At 36.5% G+C, this 23,690-nt stretch overlaps 1 non-coding gene across 1 annotated transcript; it reads right to left on the bottom strand.

Moving 5' to 3' along the window:
• Positions 1-20,726: 20,726 nt before the first annotated feature.
• On the bottom strand, positions 20,727-20,833 carry LOC121207466 (small nucleolar RNA R71). The gene has a single exon (XR_005902555.1). It is a non-coding gene; the product is annotated as a small nucleolar RNA R71 (small nucleolar RNA).
• Positions 20,834-23,690: the final 2,857 nt, after the last annotated feature.

The raw sequence follows: 23,690 nt of genomic DNA on the forward strand, positions 1-23,690 counted from the left end.
GGCTTTTCCTAACATCGTAAAATAAGAACAGATCTGAGATGATAAGTACTTACCCCTTACTCCTACTTGATTTCCACGCAATCCGGTGCAGATTTATCCTTAGAACAATGGAAAAACCTGAATCCAAGGGTTGAAGAAGTTTCGGCTATAAGCCCCTAAACCAATGGTACTTTCGGCTTTTGGGTGGTGAAGGAGATGTCGATATGAGGCTATGACCTTGAAGTAAAATTGCCGTCAGGTATCTAGGATTAAGAAAAGATAATCGTATATTTAATAAAAATAAAAGAACATAGAAGGACCTGGCTTTGAAGAAATCGGCACAAGCAGTGATCACAGGATTTCGGCTTTTGCGACCTTGGCAAAGGTGCTGATGAATAGCAGGTTTGATGAATGGTTTTGAAGGAGAAAAATAGAAAAAGAAGAATAGGGGAGGTGGTAGTTTCGGCTAGAGAGGAAAAGAGAGAAAAGAAAAACCTTAAGGTGTTTAAGCAGAAGAAAACGGCACCACTCAATACCCTAAGTGCCGAAATACTAACCTCAAAAACCCCCTGCATATTTTTCCCTCTTCAATTCCCAAAATTTGGCCAACTCCTAGCCTCTCTCCTAATCCCTTAAATCTCTCCCCTTATCACTCCTTAATCCAAGCGTTTGGACTGATCCAAACTCTCCTTTAGCAGAATCCACCTGGACTCCAACACTTACCCCTCCAGCACTTAAAAATAAATGCATCTATTTGTCAACACTGGGATTCGATCCCATGCCTTCCCCAATGCTCCACATGCCACTTTTCTAGGAACCTAGTGGCGTCACCCTTGCCACTTTACCAAGGCTCTTTTTGTGATGCAATTTACCCATCACTCCACTTAAGGGCCACTTAGCCAGAACCCCTAACCTTTTCAGTCCAAAATTCAAAAATTCAACCGGGTTTTGGCCAACACATGGGCCTTCTATAAGCCCATTTACTTACTCAAAATATTAATTTCACATCCAAATACAAAATTTTAAAATCTTCACAAAATATTGAAAACTGCGAATAAATCCGAAAATCAGGATGTTACATTCCTCCCTTAAACATCAAAATACGCACATGTAGCACATGGGTAAATTTTTAAACATCAACCCTAGCTCAAATAAATGGTAGAAATAGATAAATCTTGTTACGAGGATTTCAAAAACGTGAAAATCATTAAAAACAGGGAAAGAACGAACTTACTATGGAGATTGGATGGTGGTCTTCAAAATTTCGACCAAGGGGTTGAAAATGACCAAAATTTGGCTTTTATTTTTGTTTTTATTTCATTTTAATTACTAAATGAACAAAGTGCCCCTAACTTAAAAATATTCTATTTCATCTATTTCATATCCATTTTTGTCCAAAAAATTAACCAATGGTTTAATTACCATATAAGGACCTCCAATTTAAAATTTCATAGCAATTAGACACCTCTGGCTTCTAGAACTCAAGTTTTGCACCTTTTACTATTTACTCCTTTTGACCAAATTGTGTGCCCAAATGTCAAAATTTTCAAACGAAATTTTCACGAAATCATCCTGTGAAATTGTAGACCATAAAAATATAATAAAAAAATTTCTTACTCAAATTTATAGTCTCGAAACCACTGTTTCGACTAGACCCTAAATTGGAATTTTACAAGTTTACTATTGAATTGGTACCAGGACCTTCACCGATATCGATAGCTCTATATAGAATGGCTCCAACCAAGTTGAAGGAATTGAAGTCTTAGTTGCAAGAGTTGACATATAAGGGTTTTGCGAGACTGATTTTTTCTTCCTGGGTGCACTAGTTCTTTATCGAGAACACTGTTGCCCCTTTCAACTGATTGAACAAATCATCAATCCTCAGTAAATGATACTTGTTCTTTATCGTAACCTTGTTAAGTTGACAATAATCAATACAAAGCCTCATGGATCCATCTTTCTTCTTAACGAATAACACTAGTGCACCCCAGGAAGAAAAAATCAGTTGAGAGTTAAAGATTCGGATGTGCCAAAAATTGTGTTCAGAATAAGGTACGGGTGTTATGAATTTCTTGTTATGCTGTTTGGGTTAACAAATGCTCTTGTAGTTTTCATGGACTTGATGAATCGAATCTTCCGACCATATTTTGAGAAATTTGTAGCCGTGTTTATTGATGACATCTTGATTTATTCTCGAGATGAGTCTAAGCATGCCGAACATTTAAGAATTGTATTATAGACTTTGAGAGATAAGAAATTGTTTGCTTAGTTCATCAAAATTGAGTTTTGGCTCCGAGAAGTCAGAATTTTGGGACATATTGTTTCAGTGGAAGGTATACGGGTTGATCCAAGTAAGATTTCAGCAGTTATTGATTGGAAATTGCTGAGGAATGTATCTGAGGTTAGAAGCTTTTTGGGCTTAGTCGATTATTATCGATGTTTTGTCAAGGGATTCTCGATGATTGCTACACCTATGCCAAGATTGTTACAGAAAGATGTTAAGTTTGAATGGTCTGAGAAATGTCAAAAGAGTTTTGAGCAATTGAGAGCGTTGTTGACTGAGGCATCCGTATTAGTGCAACCTGAGTCAGAAAAAGAGGTTGTGATATACAAAGACACATCACTGAATGGTATTGGTTGTGTGTTGATACAATAGGTCAAAGTGATAGCTTATGCCTCGAGACAGTTGAAACCGTATCAGAAGAACTATCCGACGCATGACTTAGAATTGGCTGCCATTGTGTTTGCTTTAAAAATTTGGCGACACCGTTTATTCGGTTAAAAGTACCACATTTTTGCCGATCACAAGAGCTTAAAGTACTTGATGACTCAAAAGGACTTGAATTTGCGACAATGGAGATGGCTCGAGCTATTAAAAGATTATGAGTTGGTAATCGATTATCATTCAGGAAAGGTGAATGTAGTCGCTGATGCTTTAAGTAGGAAGTCTTTGTTTGCTTTTAGAGTAATGAATGTGCGGTTAAGTTTATCTAATGATGGTTCGATTCTAGCTGAGTTAAAAGCTAGACCGGTATTTCTTCAGCAAATTTGTGAAGCTCAGAAATGTGATGAAGAACTTCAAGCTAAAAGAGTTCAGTGCGAATCGACTTGTGATTCAGACTATCAGATTGGGACCGATGATTGTTTGATGTTCCAATGTAAGATTTGTGTACCGAGAAATACCAAGCTTATTCAAAAAATTCTTTACGAGGCACACAGCGATTATCTATCTATTCATCTAGGTAGTACAAAGATGTATAATGATTTGAAGAAATTGTATTGGTGGTCAGGTATGAAACGAGATATTTCTGAATTCATATCGAGATGTTTAATTTTTCAACAAGTAAAGGCCAAACATCAAGTACCTTCGAGTTTACTTTAGGCTGTGATGATTCTTGAGTGGAAATGGGATAGAATTACGATGGATTTTGCAAATGGACTACCTCTGACTCCAAAGAAGAAAGATGCTGTCTGAGACATTGTTGATAGGCTAAAGAAATCGACTCATTTTATTCCGGAACATATCGACTATTCACTTGATAAGCTAGCTAAATTGTACATTGCTGAGATTTTTAGATTGCACGGGGTGCCTATTTCTATTATTTCGAATAGAGATCGAGGTTTACGTCTTGATTTTGGAAAAATTGCAAGAGGCTTTGGGCATAAAGTTAAATTTTAGTACCGCATTCCATCCGCAAACTGACGGTCAATCTAAGAGAGTGATTCAAATTCTTGAAGATATGCTTCATTGTTGTGTTTTAGAATTCGAAGGTAGTTAGGAGAAATATCTACCTTTAGTCGAATTTGCTTATAACAACTTTTAATCGAGTATTAAGATGGCACCGTATGAAGCATTGTATGGCTGCAAATGTCTAACTCCGTTGTATTGAGCTGAGCTTAGTGAGAAAAAAATTCACGGGGTTGATTTGGTCAGAGAAATCAAAGAGAAAGTGAAAGTAATTTGCGATTGTTTGAAAGTAGCTTCGGATTGACAGAAATCGTACGTGGATCTAAAACAAATGGAAATTGAATTTCAGGTCGGTGATAAAGTATTTCTAAAAGTGTCTCCATGGAAGAAAATTCTTAGATTCGGTCTCAAGGGTAAACTAAGTCCTAGTTTTATTCGTCCGTATGAGGTTATTGAAAGAATAGGGCTGGTGGCATATCAGTTAGTTTTACCAACAGAGTTAGAAAGGATCCATAATGTGTTTCATGTATCGATGTTACGCCATTATTGACCAGATCCTTCGCACATAATTTCAACGACAGAGGTTGAGATTCGACCCAATATGACATATGGTTAAGAACTGATTAAAGTGTTAGCTCGGGAAGTTAAGTAGTTGAGAAATAAAAGCATAGCCCTAGTGAAAGTCTTGTGGCAAAGACATGGGGTCGAAAAGGCCACGTGGGACCCGAGGAAGCTATGAGAAAATAGTACCCAAACCTCTTTTCTGGTAAGATTTTCGGGGACGAAAATCCCTAAAGGGGGAGAGTTGTAACAACCCGTTTTTGGGTAAAATTGGAACAGTGGTTTTGAGACCACAAATTTGAAGTAGAAATATTTATTTTATTATTCCTTTAAGGTCTACAATATGATAGAATGATTGTGTGAAAATTTTGTTAAGAAATTTTATTGATTGAGTGCTCAACTTGACTAAAAGGACTAAATTGTAATAGGTGCAAAATTTGAGTTCTATAGGATAAAGGTAGTAAATTGTTATGAAATTTCAAACTAGAGGACCTTAAATGGTAATTAGACCATTATACTACAGTATGGAAAAAAATGGACATGGTTAGGGAAACATTTCAAAGTTTAAGTGAAGGGCATTTTGGTAATCTAGTAAATAAAGACAAAATTAACAAATAAAAGTGTCCATCTTCTTCAATTTAATCCCCCATAGTTGAAAATTGCAAGAGAAGACATAGCTAGGGTTTGGCAAGCTTCCAAACTCGATTGTAAGTCCGTCTTTGTCCCGTTTTTAATGATTTTTACATTTTTTTTGTGAATGTTGTAACTTGATCTAGCTATTCTAAGGACTAATTTGAAAGAAAATCAAAGTTTAAAATTTTACCCATGTTGAATAAGCTTTTATTTTGATGTTTAATGGTAGAAAATGCATGTTTGTTGTAATTAAACAACATTTACAAAGTGATTTTTGATGAAAATGTCAAAAAGGGACCTATTTATAAAAGGTAGTAAAATGTGTGGTAAAATGTGAATAAATGGAAAATGTTGGCTGTCATGAGCATGAAAAAGGTTCAGCTAGGATTGGTAATGACGAAATCGAATGAAAATCACTTTACGAGCCTAAGGACTAAAATGTAAAATGTTAAAAGTTTAGGGGCAAAAATGTAATTTTTTCCATAATGTGTTTTTGGATTGAATTGAATAATGTGATGATTAAATAAGTTAAATTTGATATTATAGATTAAGAAAAATGAAGTTCGAGTTTAGACCGAGGAAAGAAAAATGTTGTGGAATAAATTGAAGTAATAGCCGTTTTCGTAACCGAGGTAAGTTCATATGTTAAATAAGCTTTAATATAATTATCTTTAAATGATTTAATATTGCATGAACTGTATGATTGATTTTGTGGACGAATTTAATTCTACGGTCACGTATGACGACGTCTTGATAAGCGAGAAATCCCAATTGAACCTTAGAAATAGATTAGGATACAAGTGACATGTCACTAGGGTTTTATGTTATGTGATTCTGGGTGCTAGTCTTGTACGTCCTACCGGTGGCTGAGTATACTGGCATATGTTGTGGTTACTTGACAGCTTGTGTGAGTAGCACCGTGTAGCCACATCTTGATTGACAACTTGTATGAGTAGGCTAGTTGATGGCTTGAGAGCGAGCAATTATGTATTATGAGTTAGAGGTAGCAATGGCTACATATGTGGCAGTTTATGTGCAAGTTTTCCCTAGTATCCGAAATTGTTATTCCGAGTGGTTCATTGGGTATGCCAAAGATGAGAATTGAATATGAAACTATTACGAGAAGGTTCAGGTCGTGAATTGATGAATCTGAGATAAGTTTCTGATGGAATGAATTATGATTATGGTATTATGGTAAATTCCATTGTGTTATATTAAATTATTTGAATTTTAAATGTATGGTAAGGTTTGCTTATTTCTTACATACAAGCTTACTAAGCTATAAAGCTTACTCCATTTATTTTCCATGTGTTATAGTGCTGTCAAGTTAGCTTGGATTGAGGATCGTCGGAGATTCACCTCACACTATCAACTTGTCATTTTGGGTATTGATGAAATTTATCATTTGGAGTATATGGCATGTAGAGGGACTTGGTCATTTGTTATATGTGTTATTAAGAATTTGGCGAAATGTAATGGCTTGTAATTGTCAAAGGCTTGATGTGGTGTTTGGCCATGTAACTTGGCTTTTTTTGGTTGAATTGGTTGTAAGCTTATACATATATCTATATATGCATGCATGTGCAACAATCTCTTGTGTGATGTGGTTTATAAATCCTTGATAAATGGTTGGATATGGCTTAATGGATTGTTGTTGAATGGTTGAGGTTGGCTCATTTGTATGCTATGAAATTTATAAAGAATTATGCATGATAAAAGTATGTGTGGGTAATTGTGGATGTGAGTTTGGTTTGATTTAGTGTGGTAGAATATGATGTTGTAAGTATGTTATGTGTGATAATGAAATGACATGAATTGGCCTTGTTTGTGGATGCATTGGTTGTCCAAGTATGTTATGAATTATGCCTTGAACTTGTGCATGTGTGGGTGTAAATGAGGGTGACAAATGGCTTGGTAAATGGCCTTTATTTTGTCCACATGGGTAGACACACAGGCGTGTGTCTAGGTCGTGTGTCACACACGGCCTGTCCCATGGGCATGTGTTTTGGTTGTGTGTCCCCTACACTTGAATTTTGAGAAACAGAATGTTCAGAATTGAGCACACGGGCTTGTGTCTCAGCCATGTGAGGGACATGGCCTCAGGCATAGGTGTGTGTTCCAGGCGTTTGAAGTCTGCATCTATTTTATGAAAATTTAATTATCCACACGGCCTAGCACATGGGCATGTGACTTGGCCGAGTGACCTCAATTTGTTCATGCATTACAAAATAGAGAGTTACACGAGTTAGGGACATGGGCGTGTGTGACCACACAGCCTGCCCACATGGGCGTGTCCCAAACTACACGGGCGTGTGTCCCCTGTTTATAGTAAAAATTTTGTAAGTTTTGTAAAAAATTGTAAAGTTCTCGATTTAGTCTCGAACCACTTTCAAAGCATGTTTTGGGTCTCGTAGGCTCATATTAGGGACTTTATGTTTGAATGTAAATGGTTTTAAATTGGATGAAAATTTATGACTCGAAATTGTATGTTTGCTTGTGATGTGAGTCATGTAATGCCTTGTATCCTGTTCTGGCTTTGAATACGGATAAGGGGTGTTATAAATCGTGTAAGCAGGCCCAGTTCACAGCTTGTGTGAGCAACAATGTAAAGGAAATGTTATGGTTATATGTTTAGCACATTTCGTGTGAGCTTTCCTGAGTATCTGATGATATTCTAAATGGTTCAACGGGCATGAAAAGGAAAGGGACGAGTGTTCAAATGAACTAAATCATGCATTTATGAAATGGATTGAAATGGTAATCTTCAATTGAAGTATACTTATGTTCATGAAAATAATGAGTTCAAATGAAGTATGTTCATGTATAATGACTTACCTTATGTTAATTCAAGTGAATTCTATTTGAAGCACTAACATGTGTTGTTGATGGTGCTTAGGCTTGTGCCAATCTTGTGGTTAGATTATGTTGTATTTAATCTTAATGTTATGTATTGAAATGGTAAGTTATATTCATGTTTTACAAACTTATTAAGAATTATGTGCTTATGTAGTTTTCTTTCTTATGTTTTATAGATAATCAGAAGATCGATCAATTTGGAAACTCGTCGAAGATCTATCACACTATCCAACGAATATATCAGTAGTTTTTGATGTTTTGGCCAAGGTTATAATGGCATGTATTGGTGGACTTGTGTTTGATGTTTAGTTGGATACTTAGATTTTGAATTTTGGTATGTACAAGTTAGTTGTTTCGGTATCATTTTGATGTTGTTGAATTGTGGCATTTTAGTGCTTGTGATGCATGACTGGTATGGCTCAAATGATAAGTTTATGTTGAAATGGTATAGGTCAAGATATGGTATGTTTTGAGATGGAAATGAACTAGATGCTTATGAATTAAAAGTGGTCAAGTATATGTATATGTTTAGGTAAATTTGTATGTTTACATTTGAGGTGCCTTGTATAGCATATTGATTGAATAATCGTAGACTATTGAGTTGGTCATTTCATGTTGGTTTTGGTCATGTTTTGATATCTTGATCATGTTCTCAAAATGCTTTTAGGTGGTTGCATGAGTTGGTGTTGGTAATGACTTGAATTTGGCCAATTTCATGTCCACATGACTTGAGACACAGGCGTGTGACTAAGCTGTGTGTGACACACGGCTAGGCAACAAGGCCGTGTGTCCCCTGTAGGTTACAATGCATGCAAGTTAGGCTATTACACGACCTAGCACACGGCCTGACACACGGGCGTGTGTGGCTATTTTGAGAGTTACACAGCCTGGCACACGGGTGTATGGCTTGGCCGTGTGACCCAGCTCAGAGAGTTACACGGGTAAGGACACGTGTTGGGACGCGACTGTGTGTCCTTATTTCAATTGTTACATAGCCTGAGACACGAGCGTTTGTCTCAGCCGTGTGAGTCACACGGCCTAGCCAAACGACCATGTGACCTTTACAATCCAAATTTTCTAACTTTTTCTTAAACTTTTCAAATGTTTCCAATTTAGTCCCAGATTGTTTCTAAAGTATTTTTAGGGCCTCGAGGGCTTGATTAAAGGATGTTATGTATGTGATTGAATGTAATTAGATTATGTTTGCAATGGTGTATGAAATGAATATTTTAATGTTCTGTTTGTACGGTAATGCTCCATAACCGTATTCTGGTGACGGATACGAGTTAGGGTTGGTACATAATTTTTCTTTTGGTGCCATACAAAATCAGCCCTTTGTTGTGCCGGTTGTGGTGGTGTGTCGTCCCTAGAACCACCATTAGGGGTTGTTTTTTTATTCTATTTTCTGCCCCTCTACGGCAAGGTTAATATCAATTTTTATCCACTCTAATCAGCCTCTGATCTTGTTTGTTATAGGATTATTTGATCCCATTCGTTTGGCAGCTCCGATCTAGTAAATAGGGAAGTGTAAGTGCGGTTGGTTGCGAGTAGTCATGTAGCTTTGTTTTTGTTTAGTAGGGATGTGTGGGCTGGTTGTTTTAGGGTTTGTAATTTATTTTAAGTTACTAATTTTCAGTAATTATTTATATGTTAGGTGCTGATTTGAACGTCCCAGACCAGTAGTGAAGTTGGATTCCGTTCGTGCCCTCTTTTTGCTTCAAATCAGTGTAAGTACCCTAACCATGTTGGATATAAAATTTAGTCATTGTAAGACTGATTTGGCCGAAACCTTAAGGGGTGTTTTAAGGTTGGTTTAAAAGTATTTTAATCTATTAAATGTTGTATTTTGTCTTAGGCACATTTAATTTTTAAGGGAGGAAGTGCAAACTTCACGGATTAGTGCTGCGGAATTGCAATTTTAAGGTGTGGGTCCTAATATTGTATAAATAGATGTTAAATTATATTTTAGTTTTAAAATTGATGTTAATGCTTGCTGGTCTGGCATGGATTAATTGCTAAATAAATGAAATAAGGGTGGCCGAATAAGGTTCATAACTTACAACCTATTAGCTGAATGATTAAGCCCTTATCGGGATTATCTATTTGCATAATTGCTACATTTGACTGTCTTATTGAGTGCCAGTAGCATGTGAATGTTTTATGATAGTTGCGATATGTTTAAAATTATGTTATCATTTTTTTGATAATAAGGTGCATGTATAATACTTTACCCATGATAGCACTGTTCATGTTGCATACTATGTATGACAAGTATTGTATTGCCTATTACATGCCAGTAAAACTGATGGATTGAATGATTGATTGTTACAAATCTAAAACCGAACATGTACTGAAAGCGTGATTCAATTCCAACATCATTGATAAATGAAAAGTATGCATGACACCAACTTTGATGAAAGATGGGCATGTTAAGGATGACATGGATTTGATTATGTTATCGTAAGCATGTAAAACATGCCATTATACTGAAACCAATCTGAAAGCATGAATTTTCTCAATGATTGTATGTCATAAAGCATATGCATAGGGTGGGATATTGTGGTTGATGGAAGAGTTCTGTAGAGTACCGACGGCATATTAAGCTCGCATTATTGTTGTCAGTGCACTGCACTGGGAGTACCAAGGAGATCGGTGATTTAATCACATTATTGATAGTATAAACTTCATTTACAGTAATTGGTGACTTGACCTTAATATTGGTAGCTTGTCTACATATTGATAGGTAGTATACCTAAAATGTTGTACTGGTGGTTTATCCACATCAAGCTCAGCTCACATTGTTTGGTATTTGGTAGACAAGTTTTGGGGAACTTGTGGTGTGTAACGGATGGATGGCTAAGAATCTTTTTGCATTGCATCATGCTCATGACATGTTCAATTTTTGGATGAAATATGCCATGTACTGTATGGTTGTGAAAATGATATTTGTTAATTATATGATTAATCATATGATTTTGATTGTTGTGACTCACGCTGAGCTATTTTAAGCTCACCCCCAAGTTTTAACTTCTTAGGTAATGATCGAGACTAGGGTTGGACTTGGGATATCGATGTACGACAGACTTCAGACCATTCTTTTCATTAAAATAACTTTTAATAACTTTTATTTGATTTTTGGACTGTAAATTTATTTGGACTGTGGTTTGGGTTTTTCTTCATGCATGCATCCTTCAAACATGATGATTGTAAACTTGTGATAACTGAAAAATGCATGTTACCTGACAGGAAACACAAAAATATATAGACTTTTTCATGCCTTTTTTAACTCAAATTCATGCAGTTTCGGTGTAATTCTTGCCGAAAAATATAATATAATTATAAAATAATTAACTTGTACTTAAATTATTAACATATTGAATTTTAATTAATTTTATAATAAATTTTCATAATTTTTTATTTATTTTCGACAAATTTACACAAAGGGTGAAAATTGGCTTGGCAGACATTACTAGAAGCTCAAAATCGTGAAGCGATTTTTGAAGCATCGAGGTGAATTAATTTTTCAGCTTATAACTGTCCAAATGATGAATATTAATATATAGTATAATTAATTTTAATTATATCCAATTTATTTTGGGTTAAAAAATTATTATTAATTATATTATGAAAAGAGGCCTAATTGTGCTAAACCGAAAGACTGATCCAACTGAGCAAATGGGCTACCCAAAACAGTCCAACATGTTGACCCAATCAGCTCAAATTAGATGATTATTTTGCAAATCAGCCCTTAAAGTCTCCTTGAAATCACATTCAAACCCTTCCACTTATCATGCTTTTGTAGATTTGCCCCTAGCTAAATTTAGCAAGTTGACATCTTCAACTTGGACGTGTGTGGTGGTCGACCATATGGGAAATTAATGGCTTCTGACTTTATCCTATTTTTAGTAGCCACTCCACCTATAAATACACCTTTTACCTATTCATTTCAACACACAATTCATTCTACACATGTCTCTCCCTTCACTCACTTTCTCTCTTCAAACCTCCTTTTGTTTCCTATTTTTCTCTTCTATTTCCATTGCCGATTTCTCTCTTGGAAAAAATCCCTTCAACCACCTTGGGTAGTAGCATTCAAGCTCTTTTAGAAGCCTCAATTCAACAGAATGAGCAGAGAAGGAGGTGCGGAGTAAACTAGTCAGGCTTCGAAGAAACACCAGATTTGATTCTAGTTTCCTATCTTGTAACTTTTGTTGTTGTTGTTATGAACATGTCTTTAAATATTTGTTATGTTTTTATTCTAAATTCAATTAACATGGCTTAAATTTAATTCATGTTAGGTTGATTTCATTTCATCTACTTAAATTATTAAAATCATGTTTGTGTTGTTATAGGTCTTGGTAAATTGTTTGGTCAAGGAAAATCATGATTATGTTATACTTGCATTATAATTGTAAGGTAACTAATGGATTAATTATTAATCGTATTGAATTATAATTAATTGACACAATATTTAAATTAGTGTATGTTTAATCTTCTAAGGTAGCTGAGGGTTAAATTAGCGACAGTATTAAACAATACATTAGCCTGACATAACTCGCAAGATTATTGTGATTAAACTGTTTCAATGTAGGAATATATTGTTGTCTCACTTAATCTTTTACTTGCTTATTTAATTGATTAATTGTTTGAATATTGTGATATGTTCAAGAGTTTAGTTAATTTAGTAAGTTTGTATGTGCTATAGTTAACAAATTACCAAGTTGCCGTGAATTTATTCGTAACAACATGAATATTGTTTTCGTAATATTAAGTTAAGAAATGTAATTAATGTCATCTTTGTTAAAACAATCTTTTGAAATCGTGCATTGGAACTTTTATTTTATTTTACTTAATTAAATTTTAGTTTTTAATGACTTCCTCAAAATCAAAATATTTTTACTCAGCATAGTGTTTGAATTTCATTTCAGAAATAATTTTCTTAAATAGTCCATGTGGGTACGATAACTCGACATTTACTTATCACTTTATTACTTGTTGGGATTGTGTCCACTTGCACATTTCCGTTGTTCCACTGACCTAACTAAGTTCAAACATTAATAGTGTTTTTCTTCTCATTGAAAGATAACGAAATTTTCCAAAACAAAGTGACAAATAACAATTTTTCTAAAAAATCACTAACAACAATAAACATTTGACTTAAGAATAGATGGCTTAATAAATGAATGTTTTAAAAATCAATTCAAGTGCAAATCTTAGTTTTTCTAAAGAGAGATAATTAGGATTTTATGGTCCGTACGGTTACTTGGTCACTTCGGTAGCTAATGTGGTCTTCACGATTTGACCATAACATCTAGGTCAGGTTGGGGAGGTTACATTGACTATGCCAAAGCATACAACTCACGATGTTGGAATAATGATGATCTCTAGTCTAAAGATCATGCATATAATTATCACTATGAGAAATGTTGTGACTATTGCATAACAACCCAAGAAATATTCTCATGGTGAGTCAGCCCAATATGTTGTTCTCTATCATGTAATTGTGCATTACTTTGACACCCCTATGCCAATGACAACACTTTGACATCAATCAACTAAATATTAGTCTCAATGCATTATTGATGTCCAAGCCCACAATAATACTTGATTAAGGATATTTAAGAATCATAATCTTATTCTTAGGACTTTATTATTATATAGTTTATTTAATACACATAAACAAATATTTAAATAATAATGAAAATGTTTTTTTATTTTTTCTTTTGAGTTAATAAAACATTCTTTGAATTTTCTCTTGAAGAATTTCTCTTGAGTTATTTTAGAAAAAAATTTAACAATATTTCAGATTGTGAGAACCATCTTTAAGCATCTTTTTCCCAAGAATTCTATCTTGGAGGAGAGATTAGATCTGCTAGCTTACAGTCTCTTTGAATTTAACCACTAAAGGCTCCTAATGTTTAGGTTTAAAGGAAACTAGATGTGACAACTCTCCCACCCTAAAATAATTTCATCCTCGAAATTTCATTTTCCACTCAATTACCAAGGCAGACTTAAAGATACCCTTTTTATTCTCGCCCCCATGGGGTCCGCATACTTAGTCACCTTTCCTCCTTACCAAAACCTTCATCTTGGTTCTTTTTTGGCACCTTCACATTATTCTTACTCTGCCCAATTTGCGGGTAGTTCTATACACTATGTAATATAGGTACCTATTCATTGATGGGTACCTAACCATTCCATCGTTAGGCTTATTCTAATCCATAACTTCTTTTAAGTCCAAATTTTAGCGGATGCACTGTAGTAATAACTACCTATCTACCTCTCTTTATGCCTACTTTTGGTTGATAGTCTCGAAATTCCTAAGCTCATTAGGACACTGATCTTGCCCATTTAATGGGTCAGTTTCTTCCTATCATAGGGTAGCTACTCTTGCCCACTAAATGTTTTCACCTTTACCTTGGCGAGGTATCGAGGTTAATGCTTGGATTTCAGAGTTCTACTCCAATAGTGATGAAAGCTTATGAACCTTTATTAAAAAGACTTGTCACTAAACAATTTTATGGTTTGTTCCTTTGGGCAGTGACTGGTTGATATTCCCGCCTTGGGAATTCTAAAAGGTTTCTCTTTTTCCTATGCAAACATGTGTTCTTCACACATTAGTAGTTTCGAACCATTACTTACCATCCATTAAATCTCCATAACTTCCTTTATGCTTTTGGGCTATAAATAGAACAAAATATCAAGAGGGTCATTCATAAGACTACCTTTTCTTGACTTGTTGAGATCTTCTTATTACCTTTTACCCTCATTTATTCCTTTTCATTGTCCATATACATTCTTGAGGTATAGTTCCCTCATCATTCTAGCATTCTCGAAAGCAACCCTTCCATTTTCCTGCCTTCTATGTTGGTCCACCAACTAAATCCTTAATAGAAGGCACATGCGAGGTAATAATTTCTGACTTACAGGGGTACGCCCACCAGTTACATCATGGTGGTTTACCTGCTATCCCAGAAGGTTTGTTTTCCCCACCTTACTTTTGTTCTTAATGTGGGTCAAAAGAAAGGTCATATAGGCAATGTTAATAACTACTTTGTTTCCCATTTGATGAAATGTTTTAGTGTAGGAGATTATACATTTCCGTCTTTGATCATCCTAGAAGAAGGTAGTTTATTGCCTCAAGAATTGGAGAAGTTCCTTTTCTCAATTTCCTAGTTTCTCCTAGGGCCCGACTTATCATGAATCCTATTGTAACATCGTGGGGAAGCCATGTCAGCATCGCTCACCTCTTGATGAAGGCTTGCAAATAAGGGGCTGGTGGATGTTGTATCCTGATGAAGAGACATGATGGCAGAATGGTAAGTCATCCAATCCTCGGCGGTCACCAATTCTGGCATCCATGCATCCCTTCCTTCACAACTTTTTCATGTGTTCCTAGACCAGCCCATCACAACGGTCTTCCTTGTCTGGTTTCAAAGTCATAGTCATTCTTACATTCTCTCAGAAGGCATATACACTCATTCAGTGGATTATAATATTTTACCTTTGTTCTATCTCAATAGTAAGATCTTTACTTTTCCTGTACTTGTACCTTCCAATTAAAGTATCTACTACTTCTTACTTTCCTTGTATTCCTTTCCAAAATCATCCATTACTACAGTCATCACCATTCACCAATTCGGGTGAATGCATCGACTCATATCACATGTTAACTTAACTAAACAAGGACTAGTGGGGCTCAGCCAGATCAATTTTCATGCACAGAACGGGTACTTCTCCTAATTAATTGGTCCAAAGGACCGACTAAACCATGCTTTGATACCACTAAATTGTAACATGTCAACCTAACCTATTCACCGGATCTGAGTAGGAGGGTCACCAGTGAATAGGGTTAATATACATACTAGTACACTACTCCACTTTGGATAAACTTACAACATAGACAAAATTTCTAAATAAAGTTCGCTATCGCTACTTCACTCTAATGGAACTACATAAATACAATATATTTACCCTCAAGGGTGAAGTTCCTAAGGGTGCCCCCTTCCTATATGCATGACTCCAGTAAAATGAATCCTTGATTCCACCCGATCTGGCTCGGCACTTCCTCGAGTTCCTTATCTCGTATATCCTGCAATCACAAAACAACATTTGTAAGTTTAGATGAACTTAGTGAGTTTATTCATTACACAAAATGCACTCCACCTTGCTGGGGTTCAATTAAATAATAACAATAATAATACAACAATTCCTTGCTCGTTTGGGACATTTCTCTGAAACCATCGTATTGGACTTTTTCTATCCCCGATCCTATCCACTAGCGGATAGACCATTGAACGATTTCAATTCTACCATTTTCTCAGCATTCATTCAACCTTGATAGATTCTTTATATGTCTTGACATCTTTGCGGACTCTATCCTTTCTTTTACTTAAATTCTTTCTTCCACTTATCCTTAAAGTGAATTTCTTTTTCCCACCATCATGCCCTATTAGTGTGGCCCTCCAGCCTACCTCTTAAGGACCATTTAGTATATTTCCTTTACCTATCTTTCCTAATTGAAATAGTCCATTGGGGACCCTTACTATCACCCTAGTCTCGATGGGTTCGTTGTCATCCCATCCTTTGGAATTACCTAGAATATTTCTTGTCGTTCTGGCGGATGAAGTCCCACTTGCAACAAATAGTTGTTGGATTACTTCTTTGTAATCCATCTTGTCTGAGGTACCATGTTCATAATTGTGATATACCCATCTACTATGGACCACTTTGGCCTTCAAAATCAGTCAACTACCACTAGAGGCCCTCTCGGTTCATGGTTTCTTTCTCATCTGGCATCCCCGCCTAACTAGCCATTTGGATGATACTTCCTCGATAGTTTTCTCTTGAAGAGGAATAGTCCTGATAGTCATTCCTTTCATTTGACATATCCTTTTTTATCAATGGGTTCTAGCTCACCCCTCTTTTCCTTATGAACTAACTGGCATATGTATGAAAAGGCACTAACCTTTAGGGTTTCTCAAAATGCCCACGACGTTCTTTAATCTAAGATCCTTATATATGATCCTTGGTTATACCAAATTTCATTCACCTTTATACAAAGCATCACTAATGCTTCAAATCCCATGACTATTCTTGTTGGGTTACCACCCCTATTCTCTACTAGCTTTTACAACTGCTCTTCTAGTAGTCTTTTCCCTCTTTATATTTTCCCTTGTTATTGGTGGATTCCTTTGACCCTATGGCTTTCTAATGCTTGCCCATACTTCCATTTTCCTTATAGCTTATTTCCCTTAATAGTGGGATTTCCTGCAATTACTATCTTGATTTTCCACCCATGATTTTTGTCTCAACGGGCTCTCTTTATGCTTCTATAGCCAAGCTATGATCTTACCCCTATAATCTTTACATTTGCTGTAACACCCCTAACTCGTATCTATCTTTAGAATAGGGTTACGAGGTATTATCGAATAACACACCTCATTCACATACATTTATACATTCATACCCAAAATCCATTCAAAATATTGGCAATGTCCCTTGTAAGGATCTACGAGACCTTAAAACATGCTTAGAAGTGGTTCGGGACTAAACCAATAAAATTTTCAAACATTTAAGGGTCACACGCCCGTGTGAACAGGCGGTTTGCCTCACACGGCTACCAGACACGCCCGTATGAAAATAGGGCATACATACTGACTTGCACCACACGGCCAGAGACACGTCCGTGTGCCATGACCATGGGAAAATTAGGGAGGTTACTGAGTTGGCCACACTCCCATATGCTAGCTCGTGTGCCACACTCGACTAGTAGACACGCCCATGTATTTAGTTGTGCTAGACCTGTAGGGTATACTGACTTAATTCGAAAGGGTACCCCATGGGACACACGGCTGTGCAGCATGACCGTGTGGCATACACAGCTGAGACACACGCCCTTGTCTCTGCCCGTGTGGACAAAAATAAGCCATTTGTAAAGCCAATTTGCCACCCTTTTCTCATACACACAAAGTAATCAAATTGGTACCGTTACAACACATATATATGCAGCCAAAACATGCCAATTCATACACATATCATGTCATCTATACTCAACCATTTCAACTACTCAATTCCATATTCAAAACATACCAAATCATTAAGTTAAAATCATCACAACTAACATAACTTCTAAATGCATTTTATCACCTTTCCATAAACTAAATCATGCTTCTCAAACATATCAATTCATCATGTATCAATCATACCAAAATATACCATTCTTCAATCACTAATAAACCAATTTATAACTAGTCAAATGAGCAACCATTTAACCATATTAACAACCATGACAACATGCCAAAACACAAGGTAATTTATAATTCACATATACCACTTATCAAACACATAATTCACGCCAACTTATATGGCCAAATACACACCAACATTTCCAACAAAAGCAAGGCAAATCTCATGGCTATATCAAACCTTAAAACAATTCATCAACTCACTAGTCTATACATGCCATATACCATATTCACAAGCATCCAAAAATACCAACAAGTAGTCGATAGTGTGATGATGGTTCCCGATGATCCCTGATGTCTGAGCTAGCTTCGATAATCTATAAAATAGGGAAAGAACACACAAAGTAAGCTTTAAAAGCTTAGTAAGCCATATACAAATAAAGTCATCACATGAACATTTGCATATCAATTCAAAAATGCTTAACATAGCTAATAACATTCAAATTCACAAACCTTTCTCATTGAACATATATTCAATGTCTTAATCGAGTTCATCAAATATTTCCCCTTTTCAATACTCGTATGAATTTTGTACATACCTGATTCACTTAGCTCATTCACATATTCTTTTTTTACTTGACTTTTCCCGCTTAACCGTTCAAAATCATTAAGGATACTCAAAAATCACATAAGCTCGTGCAATGCCATGTCCCAGATATGGTCTTACATGTTATTACATATCGATGCCACTGTCCCGGAAAGGGTTTGATAAACTGAAATTTATATATATTTTTATCCCATACTTAGCTCATTTATGCATGATTTCTCCTTAGATTTCGTGAATTCGATGCTCCTAATCTTTTAATTTCATTTTTTATACTTACGTGAGCATAGGAGAGTAAAAAGAGTGAGAAACGGGTTCAAAACAGAGAAAATGGACCAACATGTGAAATCAACACGGCCTGGACTTCCGTACAAGGGCAGACCACACGCCTGTGTCCATTCAATAGACTCGAACACGGTTTGAAGCAATCAAACACGGGCGTGTCACACGGGCATGTCCCTGTCGAGCCCAAGTTTAGTCCCATTCAAAAAAGGCCACTCTTGAGGGCTTTTAGGCATTTTAAAGCCTATTTAAACAAACTAGAGGAGGATTAAAGGGGATATATGGAGTAGGAGGCAAGGAATTACTGGAGGAAAGCTAATTGATCCATCTCAGAAGCTGGATTCACCTTCAAGACTGAAAATCTCCCTTCAATTCCCTTCAAGAGTTCTTAGGTTTTCTTTATGTTTTGTTATCATTATTATTTTGAGATGTTTTCTTTCATAAATATGAACTAAACCCCCTAAATACCTAAGGGGAATGAAACCTAAGACGGATCTTGTTATTATTATCTAAATTGTATGATAAATATTTGACTTGTTCTTAATTATGAGTGCTTAATTCTTGCTTTAATATTCCAGGATATTGATTCAAGTGTTGATGTGCTTATTCAGAGGAGCAAAAGTCCCTGTCTAAGAGTAGATCTAACATAATTAAGCGGAGTTGGTTGCACACCTAAAGATAGGGTGACATAATTTTGTTGGATTAGGGTGAACCCTAATAAGGGAATCCATGGATTGAGTTAATGCAGCACTAGGGGTTTTAATTAGAAAGAGATTTCAATTAATCAACCTAGGGTTAGATGTTATTAGTATCGAGAGAGATAATAATATAACTTAGGGATTTCTACAAATCAAGTCAAATGAATATATCGTCTAATTCAGAGTCAGTAACAAGTGAAGTCTAGGTGGATTTTTCCCTTAGGTATTGTCTTAATCATTCAGTTTTCCCAAAAGTTATTTCCCCAACTTACCTTCTGTGCATTCTTAGTTTAGTAATTAGTTTAGATAAAGAAAACCCCTTTATTTTTAGGCTAGATAATAAAATGAAAGTTAATACTAGTACCTTTAGTTCCTTTGGGTTCGACATCCCGGTCTTGCCATAAGCTATACTACTGTTCGATAAGGTGTGCTTGCCTTTGTCTTGATAATAGTTAGTTTTCGAGAATAGGCATTCATAGATTATAAACTTATCACGATTCACATCACATCAAGTTTTTGGCACCGTTGCCGGGGAACTAAGATATTAGGAACACTTGATTTTTATTACTTTAGCCATTTTACTTTTATTGCAATTTAAATTTTTATTGTCTTTTCTAATTTTTTATTTATTCGCTTTTGGTAGGTTTTTATAGTGTATGACTAGAAGAAACCCATCAGGACCATTACTTTTTGAGAGTGAGATCGATCGCACAGCTCGTAAAAATCGAAGAGAAATAAGGTGAAGCCTAAGATACTAAAAGGAAGAGCAAGAGGATGATATCTTCACCACAATTGAGGAGATGGCTGAAAATCATGAAAACCCGCTACCTCCTACGATTGCTGCTGATCTAGTAAATCAGAATCCTGCTCCACGCACTATGTATGATTATGCTAAACCTAATTTAACAGGAACTGAGTCAAGTATAGTTAGACCTACTATTGTTGCAAATAATTTTGAACTGAAACCTAACACAATTAAAATGATACAATAGTTTGTTCAGTTTGATGGTTTGCAGGATGAGGATCCAAACAATCACTTGGCAATTTTTTTGGAGTTTTGCGACAGTTTTAAAACCAGTGGCATTTCTGATGATACCATTCGCCTTTGGTTGTTTCCCTTTTTATGGAGAAACAAATCTAAACAGTGGTTGAACTCGTTACCACGAGGGTCAATCACTACTTGGGAACAAATGACCGAAAAAATTTTACTTAAATATTTTTAGCCGGCTAAAGCTGCTAAGTTGAGGAATGGTATCACTTCTTTTGTGCAGATGGATCTAGAGACACTCTATGATGCATGGGAAAGATACAAGGACCTATTGAGAAGGTGCCCTCACCATGGGTTACCTTTATGGTTGTAGGTTCAAACATTTTACAACAGCATGAACCCCTCAACAAGGCAACTTATCGACACAGCTGCTGGTGGGACTATCAATAACAAAACACCTAAAGTGGCTTACACATTTATTGAAGAGATGTCACTGAATAACTATTAGTGGCAAGTCATGAGAACAAAGCCAACGAAAGCAGCTAGTGTTTTCAACCTCGATGTGGTTACTATGCTATCTAACCAGGTAGATCTCTTAAATAAAAAGAGTAACAGTTTGTGTGGTTCTACTCAGGTACATCCAGTGATAAGGTGCGATTCAAATGGAGGAGGAGCATACACAGAATATCAACCCTTCAACCCTAGCACCAAGGTGGAACAAGTTCAATAAATGGGTAATAATAATTCTAGATCTCAAAATAACCCATATAGTAACACATAATGCAGGTTGGAGGAACCATCCCAACTTCTTGTGGGGTGGTCAAGGGAATCAAATGCCACAACATCCTCCGGGTTTTTAACAACTGCCTTACCAATAGGAAAAGAAGCTGAACCTTGAGGAGATGCTAACAAAGTTTATTTCGGTGTCAGAAACTCACTTTCAAGATACCAAAACAACACTTAAGAATCAACAAGCGTCGATCCAAGGGCTCGAAACTCAGATAGGCCAACTCCCCAAATTGATTTCTGAATTACCAGAAGGTAGCCTACCGAATAACACTGAATCTAACCCAAGGGAACAGCTGAATGCAATTACCATTCAAGATAAGGAAGAGTTAGTCGAACCTAAACCATAGCCGAGGCAAGGAATTGTGGTAAGTAAAAGTAAAGGTGAAGTAGTCCACAGTGAGCAACAACCGGCAAGTAAAGAGTACAAACCACAGGTCCCATACCCCAATGCGACAAGGAAAGACCACTCCTTAAACTATTCAGGAAATTGCATATTAACTTACCATTTATCGAAGCTATTTCACAGATGCCAAGCACAGTTAAATTTTTAAGCGAGCTTTTAGCAAATAAGCAAAAGTTGGATGAGGCGTCGCATGTGGAGATGAATGCAGTTTGCTCAGCCATTCTGCAGAATAAGCTGGCCAACAAATTGAAAGATCCAGGGAGTTTTCCGATTCCTTGTTTAATTGGTATATTAGACGTTAGTAATGCTTTGGCTGATTTAGGGGCTAGTATTAATGTCATGCCCTACAAAATGTTTAAACAACTAGGTCTTGGGAAACCCAAACAAACTAGGATGAGCATTCAGTTAGCAAATAAATCAATTAGATTTCCTATGGGCATTATTGAAGATGTACTCGTTAGAATGGACAAATTTATATTCCCAATCGATTTTGTTGTTCTAGACATAGAAGAGGATAGTGATGTGCCTTTAATTTTAGGAAGACCCTTTTTAGCAACTGCTAAAACTATAATTGATATTGGTACAGGTGAACTCACAGTTCGTGTGGGTGAGGAAACAATCACTCTTCAAGCTCGTAATTCAAGTAACATATAAAATATCAAGGGTGATTTTATAAATCGTACTACTAATACTGATCATGTGGTGAAACCTTCTTTGAAGGAAACACATTCAAAGAACACACCTGAGCCATGCTCGAGTAACGATAAAGAACCCATCTATGAAGAACAAGGGCTACAAGTCGAGGAACTAGATGAATGGCGGATAAAGAAATTGAGAGCACACGATAGACCAAAACCATGCTATGACGAGCTCAGTATTTCACCAAATCAACTAAAGGTTGGAGACAAAGTACTATTAGATGCAACAAACCCTCGGATTGCCACCTCTGAACCTAATGGAGAAATCCTTCTTACGGTACTTAGCATTTTCCCATACAGCACAGTCGAGGTAATTCATCCCAAATTTGGTACATTCAAGGTAAATAGTACTCGTCTAAAACCTTATTTTGATAAAATTGACAGCAGGGTTGAGGAGTGTAAACTCCTCGCACCACCATGAGCACACAACAGAGAGGTAAGTCGAGCTTAAACTATAAATAAGCGCTTCTCGGGAGGCAACCCGATCACTAACGGTGTTGACTTCTTTAAATTTTAGTTTTTAACATTTAATTCACTAACTGAGTCACTGAACATAGGTTTTCCAGAACCACATGGCCAGGCACACGGGCATGCCTTAGGCCGTGCCCATGCCATGGAAGGCAACACGGCCGTACGATACGCCAATGTGAAAACAGGGAAAAAATTTTCCCCAACATGGGAGTCGATAAGTTGCCATGGCCGTGCGACATGGCTGTGGGTGAATCTGTCAAAACAACATGGGCGTACAACATGCCTGTTTCTAGAGGCCATGGTTGAAACTGAGAAAACAACACGAGCGTGCGGCACGCCCGTGTCACTACCCGTGGTCAAGACTGAAAAAACAACATGGGTGTGGACATACATACATGGGCGTGGGAGAAGCAAACGAAGCAGAACACGGCCGTGCGACACGAACATGTGCATCAACATGCCCAAAGAACACGGGCATGGGCCGAATTTTAGACACACCCAAATTTGAAAATCACGATACACACGGGCTAAAATTAGGGCACACGAGCATCCCCCACGGCCGTGTGCCCCAATATCTAAATAAAGCCCTCACTTATAAAGCCCTCACTATTCATCATCCCCTTCCCTAAAAACCCTACCCTAGCCGCCGTAACCACTTCACATGCCCTCACTCCCATGCCCGTGGTCGGCCGATAGCTCTCCTCAGACGACTAACTCCTTCCTCCACCAAGAACTATTGCATTTTTCTATTCTTTCCTCCCTATTACCTTCATTTCTTTCACTAATTTTATGCTATTTCTTTATTTATTTGGCTGATTTTTTATTAATATTCATAGTTCTCACTATAGTCATG

Source organism: Gossypium hirsutum, chromosome A09, assembly GCF_007990345.1.
Source record: "Gossypium hirsutum isolate 1008001.06 chromosome A09, Gossypium_hirsutum_v2.1, whole genome shotgun sequence".
NCBI lineage: Eukaryota > Viridiplantae > Streptophyta > Magnoliopsida > Malvales > Malvaceae > Gossypium > Gossypium hirsutum.